The following is a 25937-nucleotide window of genomic DNA, read 5'->3' as shown; positions in this document are numbered from 1 at the left end:
AAACTACTCAGTCTAGTCACACGGACCACAGCCTTGTCTAACTCAATGAAACTGAGTTAGACATGCCGTGTGGGGCCACCCAAGACGGGTGGGTCATGGTGGAGAGGTCTGACAGAATGCGGTCCACTGGAGAAGGGAATGGCAAACCACTTCAGTATTCTTGCCATGAGAACCCCATGAATAGTATGAAAAGGCAAAATGAAAGGATACTGAAAGAGGAACTCTCCAGATCTGTAAGAGCCCAATATACTACTGGAGATCAGTGGAGAAATAACTCCAGAAAGAATGAAGGAATGGGGCCAAAGCAAAACCAATACCCAGTTGTGGATGTGACTGGTGATAGAAGCAAGGTCCGATGCTGCACAGAGCGATACTGCATAGGAAACTGAAATGTTAGGTCCATGAATCAAGGCAAATTGGAAGTGGTCAAACAGGAGATGGCAAGGGTGAACATCGACATTCTAGGAATCAGTGAACTAAAATGGACTGGAATGGATGAATTTAACACAGATGACCATTATATCTACTACTGTGGGCAGGAATCCATTAGAAAAAATGGAGTAGATCATGGTCAACAAAAGTGTCTGAAATGCAGTACTAGGATGCAATCTCAAAAAAGACAGAATGATTTCTGTTTGTCTCCATGGCAAACCATTCAATATCACAATAATCCAAGTCTATGCCCCAACCAGTAATTCTGAAGAAGCTGAAGTTGAACGATGTTATGAAGACCTACAGGATCTTTTAGAATTAACACCCAAAAAAGATGCCCTTTTCATTATAGGGGACTGGAATGTAAAAGTAGGAACTCAAGAAACACCTGAAGAAACAGGCAAATTTGGCCTTGGAATACAGAATGAAGCAGGACAAAGGCTAATAGAGTTTTGCCAAGAGAACACACTTGTTATAGCAAACACCCTCTTCCAAAAACACAAGAGAAGACTCTACACATGGACATCACCAGATGGTCAACACCGAAATCAGATTGATTATATTCTTTGCAGCCAAAGATGGAGAAGCCCTATACAATCAGCAAAAACAAGACCGGGAGCTGTTTGTGGCACAGATCATGAACTCCTTATTGCCAAATTCAGACTTAAATTGAAGAAAGTAGGGAAAACCACTAGACCATTCAGGTATGACCTAAATCAAATCCCTTATGATGATACAGTGGAAGTGAGAAATAGAAATAAGGAACTAGATCTGACAGATAGAGTGCCTGATGAACTATGGATGGAGGTTCGTGACATTGTACAGGAGACAGGGATCAAAATCATCCCCATGGAAAAGGAATGCAAAAAAGCAAAATGCCCATCTGGGAGGCCTTACAAATAGCTTTGAAAAGAAGAGAAGTGAAAAGTGAAGGAGAAAAAGAAAGATATAAGCAGCTGAATGCAGAGTTCCAAAGAATAGCAAGGAGAGATAAGAAAGCCTTCCTCAGCGAGCAATGCAAAGAAATAGAGGAAAAGAACAGAATGGGAAAGACTAGAGATCTCTTCAAGAAAATTAGAGATACCAAGGGAACATTTCATGCAAAGATGGGCTTGATAAAGGACAGAAATGGTCTGGACCTAACAGAAGCAGAAAATATTAAGAAGAGGTGGCAAGAATACACGGAAGAACTGTACAAAAAAGAGCTTCACGACCAAGATAAAAACGATAGTGTGATCACTCACCTAGAGCCAGACATCCTGGAATGTGAAGTCAAGTGGGCCTTAGAAAGCATCACTATGAACAAAGCTAGTGGAGGTGATGGAATTCCAGTTGAGCTCTTTCAAATCCTGAAAGATGACTCTGTGACAGTGCTGCACGCAATATGCCAGCAAATTTGGAAAACTCAGCAGTGGCCACAGGACTGGAACAGGTCAGTTTTCATTCTGATTCCAAAGAAAGGCAATGCCAAAGAATGCTCAAACTGCCACACAGTTGCACTCATTTCACACACTAGAAAAGTAATGCTCAAAATTCTCCAAGCCAGGTTTCAGCAATACATGAACCATGAACTTCCAGATGTTCAAGCTGGTTTTAGAAAAGGCAGAGGAACTAGAGATCAAATTGTCAATATCCACTGCATCATGGGAAAAGAAAGAGAGTTCCAGAAAAACATCAATTTCTGCTTTTTTGACTATGCCAAAGTCTTTGACTGTGTGGATTACAACAAACTGTGGAATATTATGGAAGAGATGGGAATACCAGACCACCTGACCTGCCTCTTAGGAAACCTATATGCAGGTCAAAAAGCAAAAGTTAGAACTGGACATGGAACAACAGACTGATTCCAAATAGGAGGAGGAGTACTTCAAGGGTATATATTGTCACCCTGCTCATTTAACGTATATGCAGAGTACATCATGAGAAACGCTGGGCTGGAAGAAGCACAAGCTGGAATCAAGATTGCCGGGAGAGATATCAATAACGTCAGATATGCAGATGACACCACCCTTATGGCAGAAAGTGAAGGGAATTAAAATGCCTCTTGATGAAATTGAAAGAGGAGAGTGAAAAAGTTGGCTTAAATCTCAACATTCAGAAAACTAAGGTCATGGCGTCTGGACCCATCACTTCATGGGAAATAGATAGGGAAACAGTGGAAACAGTGTCAGACTTTATTTTTTGGGGCTCCAAAATCACTGCAGATGGTGATTGCAGCCATGAAATTTAAAGACGCTTACTCCTTGGAAGAAAACTTATGACCAACCTAGATAGCATATTGAAAAGCAGAGACATCACTTTGCCAACAATGGTCCATCTAGTCAAGGCTATGGTTTTTCCTGTGGTCGTGTATGGATGTGAGAGTTGGACTGTGAAGAAAGCTGAGCGCCAAAGAATTGATGCTTTTGAACTGTGGTGTTGGAGAAGACTCTTGAGAGTCCCTTGGACTGCAAGGAGATCCAACCAGTCCGTTCTGAAGGAGATCAGCCCTGGGATTTCTTTGGAAGGAATGATGCTAAAGCTGAAACTCCAGTACTTTGGCCACCTTATGTGAAGAGATGACTCATTGGAAAAGACTCTGATGCTGGGAGGGATTGGGGGCAGGAGGAGACGGGGACAACAGAGGATGACATGGCTGGATGGCATCACCGACTCAATGGGCATGAATTTGAGTGGACTCCAGAAGTTGGTGATAGACAAGGAGGCTTGGGGTGCTGCAATTCATGGGGTTGCAAAGAGTTGGACACCAATGAGCGACTGAACTGAACTGAACAGCATTTCATCCTTCACTACCCAATTCCTTGACTCGCTTTCCCTTTGCCGCTTTTCCTTCCTTCTGTCTCTCTCTTCCTTCCCTCTTATTCATCCCACTTTCCCTTCTACTTTTTGATTTCACATTTTCTGTTTACTAGGAATTACTGCTAAAGCCCTAAAGATGCTGCAACACCAGCCTAGGAACATCACTGACTTCTTAGGAGAGCCAGTCAAGAAACTGGCCATCATCCCAGGTTCTTTGGATGCTGTTGAACAGGCTAAGAAATGCTAATGCAGTCACATTGATCCAGTCTCAGTAGAGAATCAGTCTATTTGGAGGATTTTATAATTCAGGGACCTTCTAGGGCATGTTTGTAAGGCCAAATAATTAATGACAAGGATAGTTACTCTAAAAGGAAGAGAGAATGGCATCTCACTTCTCAGATAAATGTGTTTTTGAATCCAGCGTTCTGATCGCCTCTGTGTCTATGTGACCAGTTGGACAATTGTCCAGAGGCCCCAGGTGGGGGACAGATGCACACCAGTATTTCTGCCGTTCAGTTGTTCAGAGTGTTTATGATACATGGGTTCCCTGTGGGTCAGCTAGTAGGCAGCTCACTATGGGCTACTTAACTTTCTCCAGATGGTGCTTCCAGAGTGAGGGAAACAGAGAGGCTCTGGTGACTACTGCAGGTGGGGAGTTGTGGGTTCCAGAATATTTCCCCTGATTATAAAAGAAATATGAAGTTGGGGATCCCCAACTTGTGAATGTCCTGGAAAATCACAAGGATACACCACAAGAGAAACACTTGTCAGTCAGGGGTAATTTCAGATCATTCCATCTGGCCCAAGAAAATGCTACAACAGCACCATGTAAGTCAGTGATGTCAGAACTTTTCCCTCTTGTTTCCATATACCCTGTTTCAACGAAGATCCAGAGAGGGAGAGAGAAGGAACCTTGCAGAAATGGACATATCTGCACTTCCTGGTAGGTCCCCTAAGCTTCTGCAGGGGAGAGGGAAACATTGAATAGGCTGAATATGAGATGGAGCTGACACTTGACTGACCTGGACTTGGGAAACCCAGCGTGACAGAATGTATGGAATGGGTGCAAGGTGATGCAGGAAATAAGGATGCAGCGGAGTGTGGGTGACGACAGCCCCTGGAGGAGGATGAGCCAGTTCACCTTTGTATCTGCTATGGTCTCAGCCTTTGTGACCCTCAGAAATTTCTTATGATGAAATCCTGATTCCCATGGTTATGGCATCCATAGGTGGTGCCTTTGTGAGGTGATGGAGTTATAAGAATGGAGCCTCTTTAATGAGATGAGTGCTTTTATATATAAGAGACACACAGAGCTCCCGAGCCCTCCCCACGTATGAGGATACAGTAAGAAGTGTGTGACCAGAATGGACCCTGCATGACCACACTGTGGAAATCCATTTCCTTTCTTTTTAAGCCTGTGATATTTTGTTATAGCAACCCAGAAGGACTAAGACAGCATCCTAACAATCTTTAGACAGTTCAGTATACCTCATGCTATTTATACAAAGGTGCAAAGCATTTGTATTGTCTGGTGTAACACTGTGATAGTTGGCTGACAGGTAGTGGCTGGGTTTCATAAAGAGTCTTGAGAATTCAGTCTTCTTGGTAGCATGACCAGAACCATCAACAATTGTCTAATTCTTTGATTCTAATAACTTGACCCAGAATAATTGGCTGTGATTTTTAAGTAATCTTTTAATGGTCTTCTTTGTAATGCCAGCTTCCTCTATTTGTGACTAATTTTAATAGGAGCTTCATTCTCTCAATTGTAGGTGTGGATTTTCTTTTGATTTTCTATTAAGTGAAGATAGGAAATATGAACAATTTGCCCTCTTAGATTTTGACATCTCCAAAGCGTCTATGTTTATTTTTTTTTTTTTAAGAGAAGACCCATTTCACAGAGCATGCATTAAATTTCACAGAGCAGCTGTAAATTTCAAATAAGCTTGCTATGGGATAGATCATTATGACCATCTCAGAACTGGATGGGATGGATGTGGATTTATCACGTTGTGCGGATTCAGTATGCCAGGATCTTGGTGTACATGCCAACTTTATGTGAATCACTGTGCAGGCACTGGAACAGGTTATAAAATTCAGAATGACGCCTGTCTTCATCGCTGGATGTCAGGGATGGGAGTCCTGACCAGTAAATACGAGCCTCATACATCTTCAACCGGACTGGAAAAATAATCTGAACACCCAAAAGATAATGACTTCTTATGCATTTTATTAGTGTTAGCTTATTTTGTCCCTTCTAATTATCAATTTACGATATGGGGAAGACATACAAACATAAAACTCTCTGATGTGATGTGAAGTCGCTCAGTCGTGTCCAACTCTTTGCGACCCCATGGACTGTAGCTTATCAGGCTCTTCCATCCATGGGATTTTCCAGGCAAGAGTGCTGGAGTGGATTGCCATTTCCTTCTCCAGGGGATCTTCCTGAACCAGGAATTGAACCTGGGTCTCCCACATTGCAGGCAGATGCTTTACTCTCTGAGCCACCAGGGAAGCCCTCATAAAACTCTCTAGATATGGATTTGGGGGCCAGCCTATGAGAAAACTATTAGGAAGCTAAAAAGTAGAAACATAACTTAAGTTTAGTTTTTAACTTTCTCTTCCCTTCCTTCCCACTCTCATCCTTTGATTTTAGGAGAACAGAGAAAGAAGACAAGTGGAATTTGAATAGCAGATGTCCTGGGATATTTTGAAGAAAATGCTGATCTTGGTAATTCTGTTTTCTAGTTCTCTGACTCTTGAAAATATTTCAACCACCTGTGCTCAGGAAGAAGCAAGCTTTTGGTGGAATTGTGTGCAATGTAGGGAAGGCTGCACATGTCAAAAATTGCAGTGAAATTCTGATTCCTTTACAGTAGAATCTATCACTACGAATGACTAGGCTTCTGCTTTATGTAGTATCAGTCTATTATATAGAAGTCATGAATCTTTTTCTTACAAAATGAGATATTTCCAAACTCCTCATGCATTACAGAGGTCACCTCTTCCATTCATGAAAAAACCAAGAAAGCCCTCTGCAGGATGCTCACCTGGCTGAATTGCCTCTCTATGAATCCTTGAAGTTTGTCTGAATTTTTCTCATTCTTTATGGCACTTGATAGGATAGCATCTGAGACATTTCTCAAACTCGGCAGCTCTTTGACTAGATGATACAGAGGTCTATTCCAGGAGTACAGTAATATGAGTATCCACTTACTAAGGTCTTCATTCTAAGCAACCATAAGAAACAATCTCATTAAAATAATCACAATTCAGTGGTTTTGGTAACATGTGATCTTTGCTCAGAGCAGCTGACCTAAAAAACTTGGTTATTCCTATGTGTATGCAGAGATTTTTGAAGGTAGTAAAAGTTGCAAATGTATAAAACGTAAGCTATTAGTTCGCACTTTGCTGAATTATTAAAAATCTAGGTTATTTTACTAACTAATACTTCTGACGAGTTCTATATAATGTGAAGAATTTTCGTTTTCCTCTGAAATTCTACCACCCACTCATTTAGTTTGTTTATGTTTGTATATTTGCATGAGAGAATCTATTTACAGCAAGTCAGTATGTGCCTGCAGTGCCTGACCCAGGAAAGAGGGATTCCACCTGTGCCCACATCATTGTCACCCAGTGATTCATTTGTATTGATGAATCAGATGAGTCCTTTGTATTGATTTTTGATCGGTAATTGTTTTATGATATTACAACAGAGACAAGAAAGAAGACATGACATTCCTAAACAGGCTTCTCTCCTCAGCTGATCCCGACACCAGCCCCCTTCTGACATCAGAAGAGTCTGTTTTGTTGACATGTGTCCGGGCAGAAAATGGCACAGCGTTGTCTTTAGTAACAGCATCAGTGGGATTCACAATGGAGGGTTTCCCCCTAGTTCACTACTACTAGCAGAATTGAGCCTGAAAATCCCAGGGGCTGAAGATCTCTAGTTAATATGCTTGATTTCTTTAAAACCATGAACTGTTTTAGTGGTTAAGAACAAAGAACTGAGCAGGATTAAATATAGTAGTGCACATAAAGTGCTCAGTAAAGTATATCTCCATGTAGTAACTCTCAGTAAACTTTAAATTTAAGTTTATTGACAAATCCCCCCTCCTCCTCCACTTTGATATTTTTCCTTTACTTGATCATCCTCTTTATTAATGAGCTTAAAAGAGGAAAAAAATGTTGGTATCATAAAGAAAGTTGTAGAGAGAGAAGACAGTATTTTAAGGGGGGATGCATGTGAAAATATTTTAAATAATGTTAGGATGAAGGATAATACAGGAAATCAGAAAGGAAAGATTATAATGATGAAAATTTGGAGCTTCCATAAATGATTGAGGCTTTACATATAAACTGTGTGGTCCTCAGAACAGAGGCAATTTTCGTGGCCATGAGAAGCAAGGCAATGTTTTATAGGCCATTGTGTGGGAGACTTACAAATTAAGAATAAAAGGTGACAGAGGAGTCATTGAGAATGACGAATGAAGGAGGTGTCAAGGAAGTAGAGGCAGAATCAGGAGATTCTTGAAAGGAAGATGCGATGGTTCAGATGGTGCCGTATAGGACTCCACGTAGCAGTCACTAGTAACATGGAGTACTCAAAACCGGGTGTGTTTCTTACATTTCATGAATTTTGCAATCTTATATTTTATACATGAAAATTCCCATTCATTTCCTGTTTTTGTACAGTACAATAGCTGCAATCCTGTGTCTAATACATTGGTTGAGCTAAACTCATCTGCATGGACAATTTATAGATCTGTTATTTATGTTGCTTCTACAGATCTTTAGTCATCACTTGTTTCTGCTTATGCTTCATTAATTGCATAATATAATTTTTCTTCAATTGCTTACAGTTCCTTCACCTTTTTCTGTATGTACAGTTACTATTACCTCTAATAATCTGAAGCCTGGTAAGCTACATACTGTCTCATTTGATCTGGTAAAAAAAAAAAAAAAAAACAGGTGAAAGACTCACGTTCATCTGTTGGGCTTTTTCTCTTTCCTCAGGAGTATGAAGGCAACTGGTGTGGCAGCTCTTGTTGGCATTGATATAGTACTGTTTGCCTTGGGCATATTTTTCATTCTGAAAGTGATTATGCAATTAGTTAGGGTTGTTGGGCATTCAGTAGATTAACCCATTACCAGAACATTAACATGTTTGATAGCCGTGAATTTTTTTTAACGGGGGGGGGGGGCGGGGGCGGGGGGGTATCACAAAATTTGAAAGTCATTCCTTTCCTACTTTTTCTATACATTGTCTCTATACAAATGATTTTACATAAAACATTTCTAAGTTTAACATTTCCCCTTCTCTGTTTTATCATTATCTTTTTTTTCTTAGTATTTGAACAAAATATAATACATGCTGCTGCTGCTGCTAAGTCACTTCAGTCGTGTCCGACTCTGTGCGACCCCATAGACAGCAGCCCACTGGGCTCTCCTGTCCCTGGGATGCTCCAGGCAAGAACATTAGAGTGGGTTGCCATTTCCTTCTCCAATGCATGAAAATGAAAAGTGAAAGTGAATTCGTTCAGTCGTGTCCGACTCTTAGCAACCCCATGGACTGCAGCCCACCAGGCTCCTCCATCCATGGGATTTTCCAGGCAAGAGTACTGGAGTGGAGTGTCATTCTCTTCTCTGAAAATAGTACATAAGTACCAATAATTGGTGCCTCCCAGGTGATGGTAGTGGTAAAGAACATTCCTGACAATGCAAGAGATATAAGAAGACTCAGGTTTGATCCCTAGGTGAAGAGCATTCCTTGCAAGAGGGTACAGCAGCATACTCCAGGATTCTTGCCTTGTGAATCCTATGAACAGAGGAGCCTGTTGGACTTCAGTCAGTAGGGCTGCAAAGTTGAGTTGAACACAACTGAAGTGACTTAGAATGCATGCAAGCACCTATATTTAACCATTTAATCTCTTGTTTATTGTGGGTTAGAACCAATGTATTCCCTTATAAGGAATTATACAGTTAGGACTTTGACTTATCTCTGAATCCACACACCAAAAAGCTTAGTGTTCATCCCAGGTGCAGAATACAATCTTGTTTATGGTGACAAAATAGTACGTCAGAAAAACATGGCATAAAGTTATAGGAAATATTAAGCAATGGACTGAGAATAATAAGAGTAGAAATCTAGCTAACACATTGATAGAGAAAAAGTAATCTTTAGCGAAAGTTATGAACATTTAAAGAGATTACTTGGAAGAGTTGGAAAAAAAATGGACAGTCAATAATGGAGGATGAAACAAAAACTAGTGAGTAAAAAGAACTAGGCAAATTTACTAGAAACCTTTAGTATCGCTTTTTATTAGCTGTCTGCTCTACTGTGTGTTCCTTGACTGACCTAAAAGAATTAATGTACAACTTTCAAATAACTTCATCAAAAAGAGAATAATTGTTTCCAATTGTAAACTCCCCTTCTACTGTAGCTCTAAAGCTATACCCTGCAAATCCTAAAACAATAATTTGTAGCATAAAAAAAACCCCTACCATTATTTGTCTTTGTGACCGGATTTCAGCTTTGTTTAACATATTCCATCCACCCAGTTCACTGCAGAGCAGTTCCCATTTATTGGCTATTTACTCTGAGCCTGGAGAAGAAAGCCCAGAGAAAAATTGAAGCACCAGTAAATCAACATGCTTCCTTTTCCCAGTCCCACCTAAAAGTGCTTTGTGTCAGGTAGTATTGTGGACTGAATATGTGTTCTTCAAATTCATGTGTTAGAGACCTAACTGCCAGAGTACTGTGTTTTGAAAAGGGTTCCAACTTTTTGGGACCGCATGGACTGTAGCCCACCAGACTACTCTGTCCATGGGAGTTCTCAGGCAAGAAACCTGGAGTGGCTTGCCGTTTCCTTCTCCAGGGAACCTTCCAGACCCAGGGATAGAACCCAGGTCTCTCACATTGCAGGCAGATTCTTTACCATCTGAGCCACTGGCAAAGCCCATTAAGGTTAAATGAGCTCTTAGGGTGGAACACTCATCCAATAGGTTTAGTGTCTTCATGAAGCAAAACACCAGAGAATTCTCTCTGTGACTCCGTGTCTTTTATTCTGTCTCTCTTCCCCACCCACCACCCTGTGTGAGGACACACGGAGAAGCCAACATGGGAAGAAAGTTCTTATCAGAACCTCACCTTGCTGGCACCCTTATCTGGTACCTCGCCCCAAGAACTGTGAGGAAATAAATTTCTCTTTTTTATTCCACTGAGTCTATTGTATTCTTTTATGTCATTTCGAGCTGACAAATACAACATCATTTATTTTGGAAATTTACAAAAGGAAATGAATGAAACGAAATTGAAAATGTTATTGCACTTCTAATGAACCTTTGAGATTTCACAAAACTGATCCTTTCTTCAATTTCCACATCTTATCAGCAGACTGCTTCTTTGACATAGAGATTGTGTTACTTGAAGTTGGCTGATGTAGCCTTCTTGTTTAAAGGACAGTATAGCCCAGTCAATTACACCAGGTTCCATCTGGGAGCCTGGCGGGCTACAGTCCGTGGTGTCACAAGAGTCGGACATGACTTAGCATCTAAACCACCGCCACCACAGTACTTACGAACTCATTGAACATTATGGTGGAAAGGTAATGGAAGTCGTGGGACAGCCTGGCGGCATCGATAAACAGGTCTGTAAGTGTTTTCAGGGGGAAGTCAAATACATCTGAACTGCAGGATGGGCATGAGTTGCCTTGTCACAAGAGCAGATTTGACATGACCAGCAGATGGAGCAGGCAGGACCCTGCTTAAATAAAAACATGAGCCATTATGAGATGATTGAGTAACCTTAGTTTAACAAACCCATCCTGTGGAGGAAAGCCTTCTCTTTCCCTGTTTCTCTGAGCAGGATTTGGTGCTGTAGCAGCTGGGGTGGAGAAGAAGGAGCACATTCTGTATCAATTTACATAGATGATGATATTTGCACAGATAGATAGTTGGAGAATAGGTTACTCCCTGCATTTTTGTATTGCTCCCAGAAGTACTTCTGTGCTCTGCAAACATTTGGAACTTAATTGTGAGCCAGAGTATTTAGGCCATTCTTTTAAGATGGTTTAATGTTGGAACTCTGTAAACTCTGAGCAGCGAGGCCCTCTAGGAGTTCATAATTTTTTTCAGTCTACATTGACTAATGCCTGCATTTTAGATACTGAAATGACAAGAAAAATACAGTTGATCTGTGTTGTTTACCATCATGCTGGAGTAACAGTAAACACATTACTGACTGATTGTACTACAGAGTACAGAGAGAATACTAAGAGAAAAAGGATACTGTTTCTTGGGTCTGCTCACTCACCTTAGTAATCCCATGCATGTCTTTGATACTTTCCCAAAAGCTTTGAAACATCTTAAAATTTGTGTTTCACAGTAACCCTGTGAAATAGCCTTAATCTTCACTATGATCATCAAGTTATGTTAATGAAGATGCAATGACTTGGAGAGGGCAAGTGATTTTCCACAGGTCACATTATTAGCAGATGCAGGTGAATGGGCACCAATACACTCATCTGTCCACTTCCTGATGTCACATCTCATATGCCTGTGGCTTTCGGTCTGCATGTGTGTAACAGGAGCACATCAAGAGCTGTGATGACTCTGCTTAAAGAGAAAAATATTTTGTCTTTGACTGCAAAACAGCAGTAATCCTAGAACATTGGTTTTATCCACTTGTTCCACTCTGTCTATAAAACACTCACTGTTAAAGTCTTCGACAGTTATCAGTGTGGGGGCCTGGTTCTGCTAGCTAGCCTTTCTTCTAGGCACCACAACAGCTCTTCTACTTTTATGCATCTTTAATCTTCTCATTACATTTGTTTCTTTGAGAAAACAGCAAATAAATCTCCAAATGGTAATTCAAGAATATTACCTGGTCAGCACCCAAGACAACGTCTTTGGCTCTGCAAACAAGGCCTACCCTTTCCTGACTTTGACTTTTTAGGGACAAAATATATCTGTCTGGTCAGTAGTATATTCTGACAACCCATGGGGCTTAGTTTTTGAACCATCTCCAAACATCTCCTCTTTGATAGGAGAACTAGACCTTCATGCTTCCGTGATGTATTGTAAAATTTCAGAAATTATTCCTGGCACTACCTTTGGCCAACAGAAGCATAAAATCATAGACTCTTGCAAGTGTGATTTTAATATTATTTTTCCTGTGCATCCTTTGTAAATAAGCAGAATTTAAGACTGAAGTGAGCAAGAATTGAGTTTGGACAAGAGGACTGATAAAATAGAGATTTTATCCTCCTGAATGAGATCTGAACATGATTCTTTTTCCAATTTACCAGAACAGTGGTAATTTAATGAAGGATAAGATATCAGCATTTACGAGGTTTTCTCTGCTCTTCATTTGTTCAAAGGGGCATGGTATCTAAGAATAAACTGGTGATTTGAAATTACATAATGAAAATAAAAGAAGTGGTTCTCAAAAAGGAGACATATAAGTTGGAGAAATTTGGGACTATATCTGTCATAAACTAAAGACCTTATGGTGAGAGGCAAGGAGAATAATAGGTTGTATAACACAGACGTGTTTGTGTGCATATATTTCTGTGCATGTATACCTGTGTTATGCATAAATATGTGATTAATTCCTACATGGAATTTTGGACGTTATAAAATTCAAATTCTATAATGGATAGTAAATATAGCAGAATACCCTAATTCCTAATGTAATTGATCATTTATTGGTAGATGACTAACTATATGATTTTTTATTCTGCTAAAATGTTAGATGTGTGTTTGCTTCGGTAACACATATATTAAATAATTGAAATAATACTGAGAAGATTAGCATGGCTCCTGCCCAAGGAAGACACACAAATTTGTGAAGCCTTCCATATTTTTCTGTAACAACTTTGAGGGTTGGGACAGGAAGGAACATGGAAAGGAGGTTAAAATTCGAAGGGACATAGGTATACCTATGGCTGATTCACACACTACTGTCTGTGATTCAGTGCCATAGCAAGCTATAATCCTTGTCTGTGTTCGCTTTTAGGTGGTATAGTGCCCAAATTTTGAAACTGAGGCTGTTCCCAGAAGCGCACAGTCATGAATCCTGCCCAGGGTTTTTGTTCCTGACACTGGAGCCTTCTGTTCGCTGGTCCACTAAGGCCAAAATTTTCTCTCCTAAGCATTCTCTGGGTCTATCATGTGCACAAGTCTTTATATTTTGGTTTCCTAATTTGATTCTCTTATTCTTTTGACCAGACTACCAAGTCCCTTTATGATTTATTTTTCAGACCCTTTTGTGCTTTGATTTTTCTGATGCTCATTAGTGTATTTGCTTCCATGTCTACCTCTCTGAGTATTTTCAGCATCTACATAAACCCTACCCTATTCTCTTACAGTCTGGATTTTGGCATTTAGCATCAGCATATTTTATGAACTTCATTTTCCTTCTGGTGCAGTTTCTGGTATACATTTAAGCTGGTTGTCTCACATCTGGCTTCTTCATGTTTTCTCCAAAAATTAGAGAACTCTGCTTTCTTTCTAGGCAGTATGCCCCTTGTTTGGATACCATTGTGAACTTTCTGTGATTTCACTTCCTGCCTCATAAGCTTTGTCTTTCTCAATCCACTGTAACTTGAGTATTATGTGCTGGTATTACTATTTTAAATAAATATCAACCTAGTATACATGAGAAATAAAGGGAATAACATTACAAGTGTTAGTAATAATACATTCCCCCAAATTATAATCCAGTAATGCTCCCAGTTTTAACTGACTTTCTATCCAGGTATTGTTGAGGTCCCCTCCTCATTTTTCCATACTAGGTGTTTCAATTTTGAAATAGAATGTAGAAAGAAAAGGAGTGGAAAATTCTGAAAATCACCTTGGATTTTATATGCTTCAAGATTAAGTATGTAATTGTTAGTTTTTTATAGTTAGTAGGGCTCTTCTTAGCCCATATATCTCAGTGTAGAGTGATAGCTATTGAATGAAGGATGTATACTGGGAACTCCAATCACCAAACAGGTGATTGGAGATAAAGAATGCAATGCCAGGAAGACACAGGCTTCTGTTCTGGAAGGAAAAACTTACAGCGTCTCTCATCTACAGTCTGCTCTTCAGATTTTTCAAAACACTTGCTCTTCCTCTGCTCATTTAATAATGTGGGTTGTTTGATTTCTTTTCCTATGAGTTGCATGAGTCTCTTATATATACACCTGGATATGAAGCCCTTACCAAATATGTGCTTTGCAAATAATTTTTTTTTCATTCCATAGGTTTTCATTTCATTTTATGGATGGCTTCTTTTAGTATGCAGAAGGTTTTGAGTTTGATGTGGTCTCACTAGTTTATTTTTGCAGTTCTTGCCTTCTCTTTTGATGACTGAGTTGTTTGAGATGCTTGTATTTTAGAAAGCAATCCTTTTTCAGTTGTTTTTTTTGCTATTATTTTCTCCCATTCTTACCAAAAGACACAGACTGGCTGAATGGATACAAAAACAAGACCCATATATATGCTGTCTACAAGAGACCCACTTCAGTCCTTGAGACACGTACAGACTGAAAGTGAGAGGATGAAAAAGATATTCCATGCAAATAGAAAAAAAAAAGAAAGCCAGATTGGCAATTCTCATAACAGAAAAAATAGACCTTAAAATAAAAACTGTTATAAGAGATAAAGAAGGACACTAACAAATGATCAAGGGATCAGTCCAAGAAAAAGACATAACAATTTTCAATATTTATGTACCCAACGTAAGAACACCTCAATACATAGGTAAACGCTAACTGACATAAAAGGGGAAGTTGACAGTAATACAATAAGTGTAGGGCATGTTAACACCATACCTGTACCAATGGACAGATCGTCAAAACAGAATATTAATAAGGAAACATAAGCCTAAAAAGAAATATTAGAGCAAACAGACCTAATTGGTATCTTCAGCACATTCCATCCAAATGCAGAAGAATACACTTTCTTCTCAAGTGCACATGGAACATTCTCCTCATCTTGGGTCACAAATCAAACCTCAGTAAATTTAAAGAAATTGAAATTGTATCAAGCATTTCCTCTGACCACAACACTATGAGACTAGATATCGATCATAGGAAGAAAACAACAACTCTAAAGAACACAAACACATGGAGATTAAACAACACATTTCTAAATAATGAACAAGTTACTGAAGAAGTGTCCGACTCTTAGTGACCCCATGGACTGCAGCCCTCCAGGCTCCTCCGTCCATGGGATTTTCCAGGCAAGAGTACTGGAGTGGGGTGCCATTGCCTTCTCCACTGAAGAAGTAAGGGAAATCAAAACACTCATAGAAACAAAGAACAATGAAAACATGATGATCTAAAACCTATAGGATGTAACAAAAGCAGTTCTAAGAAGGAAGTTTATAGTAATACAAATCCTACCCCAAGAAACATAGTGAATAGACAGCCTAACTTTACATATCTTTAACTCCTGTTAAATTTCTCTTATCAATGTCTTAAAGGTTTTGCATCAAATCTTTCAACACCTTGCTTAAGTTTATTTCTAAGTGTTTTATCTTTTTGTGATGCAATAGTAAATGGGACTGTTTTCTTTATTCCACTTTCTGATAGCTCGTTGTTGATATATAGGGTGGCAACTGAGTTTCGTATGTTGGAATATAGTAAACATAATGTATGCTACATCTTTAAAGAATAGACATTTTCCCACAAATAAGACATATAGATGATCAAAAGGTATATGACAAGATGCTCAGCATCGCTAATAATCACAGGAAATGCAGATCAAAAGAACAAGAGATATCACTATTTACCTGTTTGAATGGCTAGTACCAAAAATGGAAGAAATGGCAAATGTTATTGAGGATGTGGAGAAAACAGAGTGCTTATGCCCTGTTGGTGGGGATGTATACCGGTGCAACTACCCTGAAAAAGTACTGTGGAGGTTTCTCAAGAAACTGGGGCTGGTGCACAGGGATGATCCAGAGAGATGATATGGGGTGGGAGGGGCGTTCAGGATTGGGAACTCATGTACACCTGAGGCTGATTCATGTCAATGTATGGCAAAACCAATACAGTATTGTAAAGTAAAATAAAGTAAAAATTAAAATTAAGGAAAAAAAAGAAATTTAGAAGAGAACTGTTATGTGATGCATTATCCCACTTCTGGATATGTAGTCAAAAGAAATGAAGTCATTGTCTCAAAGAGAGATCTGTATTCCCATGCTCATTGCAGCATTATTCACAGTAGCCTTGGTATCGGCACAACCTGAGTATCTTTCAACAGGTGAATGGATTAAAACAATGTGACGTGACATATATAGTTAAATATTATTTAGCCATTAGAAAAAGAAATAAATCCTTCCATTTGTGGCAACATGGATGAAACTGAAGGGCATCACCCCAAGTGAACTAAATCAGAGAAAGGCAAATACCATATGATCTCAATTATAAGGAAACTCAGTAGAAAAAAAAAAAAAGATGGAACTCAGAGTACAAAAAATAATTGCCAAAGACTGGAAGTGAAGTGAAGTCTGCTCAGTCATGACCGACTCTTTGCGATCCCATAGACTGTAGCCTACCAGGCTCCTCTTTCCATGGGATTTTCCAGGCAATAGTACTGGAGTGGATTGCCATTTCCTTCTCCAGGGGATCTTCCCAACCCAGGGCTTGAACCCGGGTCTCCTGCATTGTAGACAGACGCTTTACTGTCTGAGGCACCAGACTGGAGGGTAGGACAAATAGGGAGAGATTTTTAAAGGTTACATATTTTCCTGAATAAAAAATTAATAAGGTCTGAGGATCTAAGTTTGAGCTTCATGATCTAATCATGAGATCTAATCATGAGATTGAATAAACTCTGGGAGTTGTTTTTGGACAGGGAAGCCTGTGTTGCCGCAGTCCATGGGGTCACATAGAGTGGGACACCACTGAATGACTGACTGAACTGAAGAGAGTAGAACTTACCTGTGTTCTCCTCAAAAAAGCAAAAGTTAAACATGTGTGGTGATGACAGTGTTACTTAATAGAAAGGGAAACTTGTTTCTAATACATGTACAAATGGGGGTGGACAAGATGACGGAGGGGTAGGTGGCAGTGGGGTACACCTCTCTCCATGAAGCATCAAGAACGTCTAAAGAGGCAGCAGTTCTCACAGAAGACCAGGTGAATACTGGCAGGACTCCCTGAGCACTGAGAAGGATTATCCAGATTCATACAGAACTCAGTAGGACAAAGGAAAGAAGGGACAAGGAGGAAGGGGAAAGAAGGAGGAGAGCAAGTGGGACCAGTCTGTACCTGGGGGAGAAGGAGCTGAAGCACCAGGGAGAGATTCCCATGTCCAAGGCCATCCACTGGGACAGGGGAGGCATTTGAAGCTGTCGGGGAGTGAACTCACTAATCTGTGACAGTCTGAACAGAGAGAACCACTTAGACAAGCCATGCTGCAGCCTTTCATACCTCGAACAGGGTTGTAAGTCCACTGGTGTCCACGGAAGCTGGGAGCTGGAGCCATGGGGATTGCAGAATGATCCCAAGGAGAGGAATCCTGTTGACCATGGGGAGTCAGCCTGATGGGATGGGATGGAGGAAACCTGCTGCATGGAATGCTTCTTAAGGAAAGCCAGGAGGCCATAAAAGTTGGGTTCAACTGCCTGTGGAATAGAGCTATCTCTTTCTCCATGCTGGTACCTGTAGGTTGAGCAATAGAGAAAGACTTCAATGAGGGTGGTCCTTGAGTGCCTGATGCACTAAGCAATGGAGAACTTTGAATGTTTATATACTCGCCCCTATGCTATTCTCTGTCTAAATTTTGGTTTTAGCATTGTAATGTTTTTATGAACTTAAGTTTCTTCTGGTAGAGTTTCTGGTTTACAAATTAAGCTAATTCCTCACATCTGGCTCGATCTTGGTGTTTCAAGTAACTTTGAGAACCTTTCTTCCTCAAGGCAATACTGCCCTTTACTTTACTACCATTGCTGACTTCCCATACTTTCACTTCTTGCCTAATATATTCTATGTCTTTCTCTATTCACTATAACTTTAGTAGTATGGATCCCTGTGTTGGTATTAATATTTATAATAAATTATTAATGGATGCAATAGAGAATCAAAAGGACTACAGTTACAACAGTAGTAATAAATTACCCCCAAATTATAATCCATTAATGCTCCCATTTAAAACTGATTTTCTATCTATATATTATTGAGGCCTCTTAATTCATTTTCCTTACTAGGTGGCTCAATTTTGAAATGAAACATAAAAACAATGGAGTTGTAAACTCTGGAAATTACCTTCCTTTTGATATGCCTCATTAGTAAGTATGCAAATATTAGCCTCCTCCCCCCAATGGGGCTGTTTTTAGTACACATTATAGCTCACTGTGGGGTGATTGCTATTGACTGAAGAATGTACACTGTGAACTGTAATTGTCAAACAAGTGAGTGGAGATGAAGAAATTAACGCCAGGAAGGCACAGGTTTTTGTTGTTCTAGAAGGAAAACCTTGCTGTCTCTCATCTACAGTCTAATCTTCAGATTTTTGAAACTCTTACTTTCCTTATACTCCATTAAAATTTTGGATTATATGGGAATTTTTGCCCCTGAGTTGTATGTCTCGTGTATTTTGGATATTAAGCCCTTATCAAATATATGATTTGAAAATATGTTCTGTCAATCTGTAAATTGCCATTTGATTTTGTTGATGTTTCTTTGTTTGGAGTTTGATGTGGTCCCACTTGTTTGTTTTTGCAATTTTTGCCTTTGCTGTTGGTGTGAAATCCCAAAACTTGTTGCAAAGACCAATGGCAAGAAGAATACCTCAATGTATTCTTCTAGGGGTTTAGTTGCTTAAAGTCTTATGTTCAACTTTTAATCGCTTTTTATTTGATTTTTGTGTATGGTAAAAGACAAGGGTACAGTTTCAATTTTTCATAGGACTCTCCAGCTTTCCCAGGGCCATTTAGAAAAGCTTGTCCTTTCCCCACTAGATATTCTTGGCTCCTTTTTCATAAGCTAACCAACAATATATGGGTTTACTTTTCTTTCCAGCTTTGCTGTTCTGCTCTGTTGATCTATGTGTCTGTTTTCGTGCCAGAAGCAAATCATTCTGTTTTTGATTATTATAGCTTTCTAATGCAATTTGAAATCAGAAAACATAGTCTCGAATTTTGTTCTTCTTTCTCAAGATCACTTTGACTCCTTGGTATTTTGTGATTTAATACAGCAGAATAGACCAAGAAGAAATGGAAAAAGGACACAGAAGAGATATACAAAAATATATCTTAATGACCCAGATAATCACAATGGTGTAGTCTCTCACTTAGAGCCAGATATTCTGGAATGTGAAGTCAAGTGGGGCTTAAAAAGAACTGCTGCCAATAAAGTTAGTGGAGGTGATGGAATTCCAGCAGAACTATTTAAAATCCTAAAAGATGATGCATTTAAAGTGCTCCACTCATTGTGTCAGAAAATTTGGAAAAGCCAGCAGTGGCCAGAGGACAGGAAGAGGTCAATCCTCATCCCAATTCCCAAGAAGGGCAGTACTAAAGAATGTTCAAGCCATTGAACAGGTGCACTCATCTCCAGTGCTAGTAAGGTTATGCTCAAAATCCTCCAGGCAGGGCTTCAGCATTATGTGAATCTAGAACTTCCAGATGTTCAAGGTGGGTTTAGAAAAGGCAGAGAAATAGAGATCAAATTGGCTACATTTGCTGGAACATAGAGAAAGCAAGGGAATTCCAGAAAAACGTCTGCTTCATTGACCTCACCAGACTGTGTGGATCACAACAAAGTGGAAAATTTTACAAAGATGGGCACACCAGATAAACCTTACCCATCTTCTGAGAAACCTGTATGCAGTTCAAAAGGCAACAGTTACAAGCAGAAAAGGAACAATAAACTGGTTCAAAATTAGTGAAGGAGTCTGTCAAGGCTGAATATTGTCCTGATTTAACTTATATGCAGTGCATGTCATGCGAAATGCTGGACTGGATGAGTCCTAAAAGCTGGAAGCAAGATTGCTGGGAGAAATATCAACAGCCTCAGATATGTGAATAATACAATTTTAATGGCAGAAAGCGAAGAAGAACTAAAAAGCCTCCAATGAGGGTGAAAGAGAGTGAAAAAGCTGGCTTAAAAATATCAAAAAAGCTAAGATCATGGCATCTGGTCCTATCACTTACATGGCAAATAGAAGGGGAAAAGGTGGAAGCAGTGACAGATTTCCTCTTTTGGGCTCTAAAATCACTGTGGATGGTGACTGCAGCCATGAAATTAGAAGATGATTGCTTCTTGGCAAGAAAGCTATGACAAACCTGGACAGTGTGTTAAAGGCAAAAACATCACTTTGCCGACAGAGGTCTGTATAGTCAAGGCTAAGCTCTTTCCTGTAGTCATGTACACATATAAGAGCTGGACAGACAATAAAGAAGGCAGAGTGCTGAAGAACTGATGTTTTCAAAAAGTGGTGCTGTAGAAAACTCTTGAGAGTCCCTTGGGCACCAAGGAGATAAAAACCAGTCAACCTTAAAGGAAATCAAGCCCATCTACTCTTTGGAATGACTGATGATAAAGCTGAACGTCCAGTACTTTGGCCACCTAATGTGAACAGCTGACTCATTGGAAAAGACCCTGATGCTGGGAAAGATTGAAGGCAGAAGAAAAAGAGGGTGACAGAGGATGAGATGGTTGGATGGCATCACCAATTCCATTGGCATGAACTTGGGCTAATTCTAGGAGATAGTAAGGGACAAGGAAATCTGGCATGTTGCAGTCTTTGAAGTCACAAAGAGACAGACAGGACCTGGCAACTGAAGAACAACAGTTTTTTTTTTTTTTTAATTTTATTTTTACTTTATTTACTTTACAATACTGTATTGGTTTTGCCATACATTGACATGAATCCACCACGGGTGTACATGAGTTCCCAAACATGAACCCCCTCCCACCTCCCACCCCATATCATCTCTCTGGATCATCCCCGTTCACCAGCCCCAAGCATCCTGTATCCTGCATCAAACATAGACTGGCGACTCATTTCTTACATGATAGTATACATGTCTCAATGCCATTCTCCCAAATCATCCCACCCTCTCCCTCTCCCTCAGAGTCCAAAAGTCTGCTCTACACATCTGTGTCTCTTTTGTTGTTTCGCATACAGGGTCATCATTACCATCTTTCTAAATTCCATATATATGTGTTAGTATACTGTATTGGTATTTTTCTTTCTGGCTTACTTCACTCTGTATAATCGACTCCAGTTTCATCCACCTCATTAGAACTGATTCAAATGTATTATTTTTAATGGCTGAGTAATATTCTATTGTGTATATGTACCACAGCTTTCTTATCCATTCATCTGCTGATGGACATCTAGGTTGTTTCCATGTCCTGGCTCTTATAAACAGTTCTGCGATGAACATTGGGGTACATGTGTCTCTTTCTATTCTGGTTTCCTTGGTGTGTATGCCCAGCAGTGGGATTGCTGGGTCATGAGGCAGCTTTATTTGCAATTTTTTAAGGAATCTCCACACTGTTCTCCATAGTGGCTGTACTAGTTTGCATTCCCACCAACAGTGTAAGAGGGTTCCCTTTTATCCACACCCTCTCCAGCATTTATTGCTTGTAGACTTTTGGGTTGCAGCCATTCTGACTGGTGTGAAGTGGTACCTCACTGTGGTCTTGATTTGCATTTCTCTGATAATGAGTGATGTTGAGCATCTTTTCATGTGTTTGTTAGCCATCTGTATGTCTTCTTTGGAGAAATGTCTATTTAGTTCTTTGGCCCGTTTTTTTGATTGGGTTGTTTATTTTTCTGGACTTGAGCTGCATACGTTGCTTGTATATTTTTGAGATAAGTTGTTTGTCAGTTGCTTCATTTGCTGTTATTTTCTCCCATTCCAAAGGCTGTCTTTTCACCTTGCTTATATTTTCCTTTGTTGTGCAGAAGCTTTTAATTTTAATTAGATCCCATTTGTTTATTTTTGCTTTTATTTCCAGAATTCTGGGAGGTGGATCATAGAGGATCCTGCTGTGATTTATGTCAGAGAGTGTTTTGCCTATGTTCTCCTCTAGGAGTTTTATAGTTTCTGGTCTTAAGTTTAGATCTTTAATCCATTTTGAGTTTATTTTTGTGTGTAGTGTTAGAAAGTGATCTAGTTTCATTCTTTTACAAGTGGTTGACCAGTTTTCCCAGCACCACTTGTTAAAGAGATTATTGTCTTCACTCCATTTTATATTCTTGCCTCCTTTGTGCAAGATAAGGTGTCCATATGTGTGTGGATTTATCTCTGGGCTTTCTATTTTGTTCCATTGATCTATATTTCTTTCTTTTTGCCTGTACCATACTGTCTTGATGACTGTGGCTTTGTAGTAGAGCCTGAAGTCAGGCAAGTTGAATCCTCCAGTTCCATGGTTTTATACAAGTTATAGAAATTTTTTTTCTGTTTTGTGAAAAATGCCTTTGGAATTTTGAAAGAGACTGCAGTGAATATGTAGATAGCTTTGGGTAGTATGGATTTATTAACAATATTAATTCTTCCAGTCAATAAATATGAAATATGTTTCCTTTTGTCTTTTAACCATTTCATGAGTGTCTTGAATGTTTTCATACATAGATCTTTCAACACCTTGCTTAAAATTATTTCTAAGTATTTTATTTTTTGGATGCAATTGTAAATGGGATTATTTGTATTTCTGTAATATATTTTGGTGTATGGATAGGTAACTGAGTTTTATATATTCAAATACAGTATGCAAAATGCATGCTACTTTTTTACAGAATAGACAATTTTCTGCCCAAATAAGACATATAGAATGCCCAAGAAGTATATGACAAGATGCTCAACATATCTATCAGGGAAGTGCAAATCAAAAGTACAACATATACCACGTCATTCCTGTTTAAATGGCTTTTACCAAAAAGTAAGAAATAAGTGTGATTGAGAATGTGTAGGAAATGGAGGTCTTATTTGTAGGAATCTATATTGGTGCAAATCCCATGGAATACCTTCTGGAAGTTTCTCACGGAATTTCACAAATAACTGTTATATGGCCATTAATCCCACTTCTGGATATATATTCATTTTTGCATATATAGTCAAAGGAAATGAAATAATCATCTCGAAGAGAAATCTGTACTCCCATGTTCATTGCATCAATATTCACAGTAGCCTAGAAACAAACTATTATGGGAACAATCTAAGTATCTGTCAGTAGTGAAGACATTAAAACAATGTGATGTGAGATATATATATGTGTGTTTGTGTGTGTGTGTGTGTGAATTTTATTTAGCCATTAAAAAAGAAAGAAATTTTTCCATTTGTGGCAGCATGGATGAATTTGGAGAGCCTTATGCTAAGTAAAATAAGTTAGAGAAAGACAGATACTGTATGATCTCAGTTGTAAGGAATCTAAAAAAAAAATTGGAAATCAGAAACATAGTAGGAGAGTGATTGCCATAGCTTGGAGAGTGGAGGAAATAGGGACAGGTTTATAAAAGGTTATACATTTTAACATATGAAAATTTTAAGGTCTGAGGATCTAATGTATAGCATTATTACTATAACTGAAAAAATTGTGTTGTATAATTGATGCTGTCTAAGAGAGTGGAACTTACCTGTGTTCTCTTCAAAAAATAAGAGGTAAACATGTCACATGCCAGCTAAGATACTTAAGTTAATAGAAAGGGAAAATCTTTTCTAAGTGCATTATGGCAGAGGGGTAGGTGGAAATGGCAAGTATACTGGAATGGGTTGTCATTTCCCCCTCCAGAGGAGCTTCCCGACCTAGGGATTGAACCATCTCCTGTGTTGTCTGCATTTCAGGCAGATTCTTTACCTGCTAATCCATCAGGGAAGTCCTAATAAAACTACAATATGTCCTAGAAATTCCATTATTGGACATATACCCTGAGAAAACCAAATTCAAAAAGACATGTGAACCCCAAAATTCATTGCAACAGTGTTTAAAATAGCCAGGACATGGAAGCAATCTAGATATGAATTGAGAGAGGAATGGGTAAAGAAATTGTGGTACATCTATACAAGGGAATTTTAATTAACCTTAAAAAGAAGTGAATTTGGGTCACTTCAGCTGAGGTGGATGAACCTACAGCCTGTTATGTAGAGTGAAGTAAGTCAAAAAGAGAAAACCAAATATTGTATACTAATGCGTATATATGGAATCTAGAAAAATAGCACTGGTTAAATTATTTTCAGGGCAGGAAGAAAGACACAGACAGAGAACATGTTTGTGGACACAACAGGGGAAGGAGAGGGCAAGTTGAATTGAGAGAGTAGCATTCAAACATAGTACATTACCATATGTAAAATATTAATGGATAGCCAGTGGGAAGTGGCTGTGTGACACAAGAAGCTTACCCGGTGCTCTGTGACAACCTAGAGAAGTGGGATGGGGTGCGTGGTGGGGGGATTCAAGAGGGAGGGGATACATGTATACTTATGGCTGATTCACGTCATTGTACAGCAGAAACCAACAGATTGTAAAGCAATTATACTTTAATTAAAAGTAAAATTAAAAAATAATATACATATATCAAATTATCATGTCCTTGGAAGGAAAGTTATGACCAACCCAGATAACACATTAAAAAGCAGAGACATTACTTTGCCAACAAAAGTCTGTCTTGTCAAGGCTATGGTTTTCCCAGTGGTCATGTATATGTGAGAGTTGAACTGTGAAGAAAGCTGAGCGCCAAAGAAATGATGCTTTTGAACTGTGGTGTTGGAGAAGACTCTTGAGAGTCCTTTGAACTGTAAGGAGATCCAACCAGTCTATTCAAGGAGATCAATCCTGGGTGTTCATTGGAAGGACTGATGCTAAAGCTGAAACTCCAATACATGGCCACCTCGTGCAAAGAGTCAACTCACTGGAAAAGACTCTGATGTTGGGAGGGATTGGGGGCAGGAGGAGTTGTAAGCAGTTTAGCATTAGATCTTTGAGGGACCATCTTTGTCTAGCAGCTCCATAGCCACCCCTATCCTTGTCAGAAATGAAGATGATTTACACAGATAAGGAAAATAAAGAAGTCTCGCTTCCCTGGTGGCTCAGATGGTATAGAATCTAATTGCAATGTGGGAGAACTGGGTTGCACCCCTGGGGCAGGGAAGATCCATGCAAAAGGGAATGGTTACCCAATCTAACATTCTTGTCTGAAGAAGCCTTTGGACAGAGAAGCCTTGTAGGCTACAGTCCCTGGGGATCACAAAGTCAGACATGTCTAAGTGACTAACACACAATGAACTTTAAGGATTTGGAAGCTGTATTAGAGCTAAGGCTAGCTTATGGCAAAACCAATACAATATTGTAAAGTAATTAGCCTCCAATAAAAAAAATAAACAAATAAAAATTTTAAAAAAGGAAAAGCAAAACTCTGAGTCAGGCAAGAACATGGATGCATGAACACTTTTAGGCCAACAGGGCAAAGGAAGAGAATGGATATTGCAGTCTCCAAAGAGTCTTATACATAGCTGCAGCTAAAAGTGAGGGCCTCTGACCAGAGCTCTGGGCTTCAGTGGAGAAACTTGGCCACTGCCCAGCAAGAAAGGAGTCAGAGGAAATAATCAATCCACTAATCTTTCTCCACTGACTCACCAAACTCTTTTGTCCACCCCTGGCCAAATTCAAGTAGAAGTTAGAAGCGAGGAGAGCTAGAGGGATAAAGTCTGGTCTCCTCAGCCTCCAAAGGTTCATAACATAATAGAAAATGATCAACAGGGT

At 39.3% G+C, this 25937-nt stretch overlaps 1 non-coding gene and 1 pseudogene across 1 annotated transcript; one reads left to right on the top strand and one right to left on the bottom strand.

Moving 5' to 3' along the window:
• Positions 1–5013: 5013 nt before the first annotated feature.
• LOC120870305 lies at positions 5014–17712 on the bottom strand (annotated as a pseudogene).
• On the top strand, positions 12990–13098 carry LOC120870658. Its single transcript, XR_005722858.1, has one exon. It is a non-coding gene; the product is annotated as a U6 spliceosomal RNA (small nuclear RNA).
• Positions 17713–25937: the final 8225 nt, after the last annotated feature.

Source organism: Oryx dammah, unplaced genomic scaffold, assembly GCF_014754425.2.
Source record: "Oryx dammah isolate SB20612 unplaced genomic scaffold, SCBI_Odam_1.1 HiC_scaffold_11, whole genome shotgun sequence".
Taxonomy (NCBI): domain Eukaryota; kingdom Metazoa; phylum Chordata; class Mammalia; order Artiodactyla; family Bovidae; genus Oryx; species Oryx dammah.
Note: the sequence above shows the minus strand (reverse complement) of the source record. Positions and strands in the feature narration are given on the sequence as shown.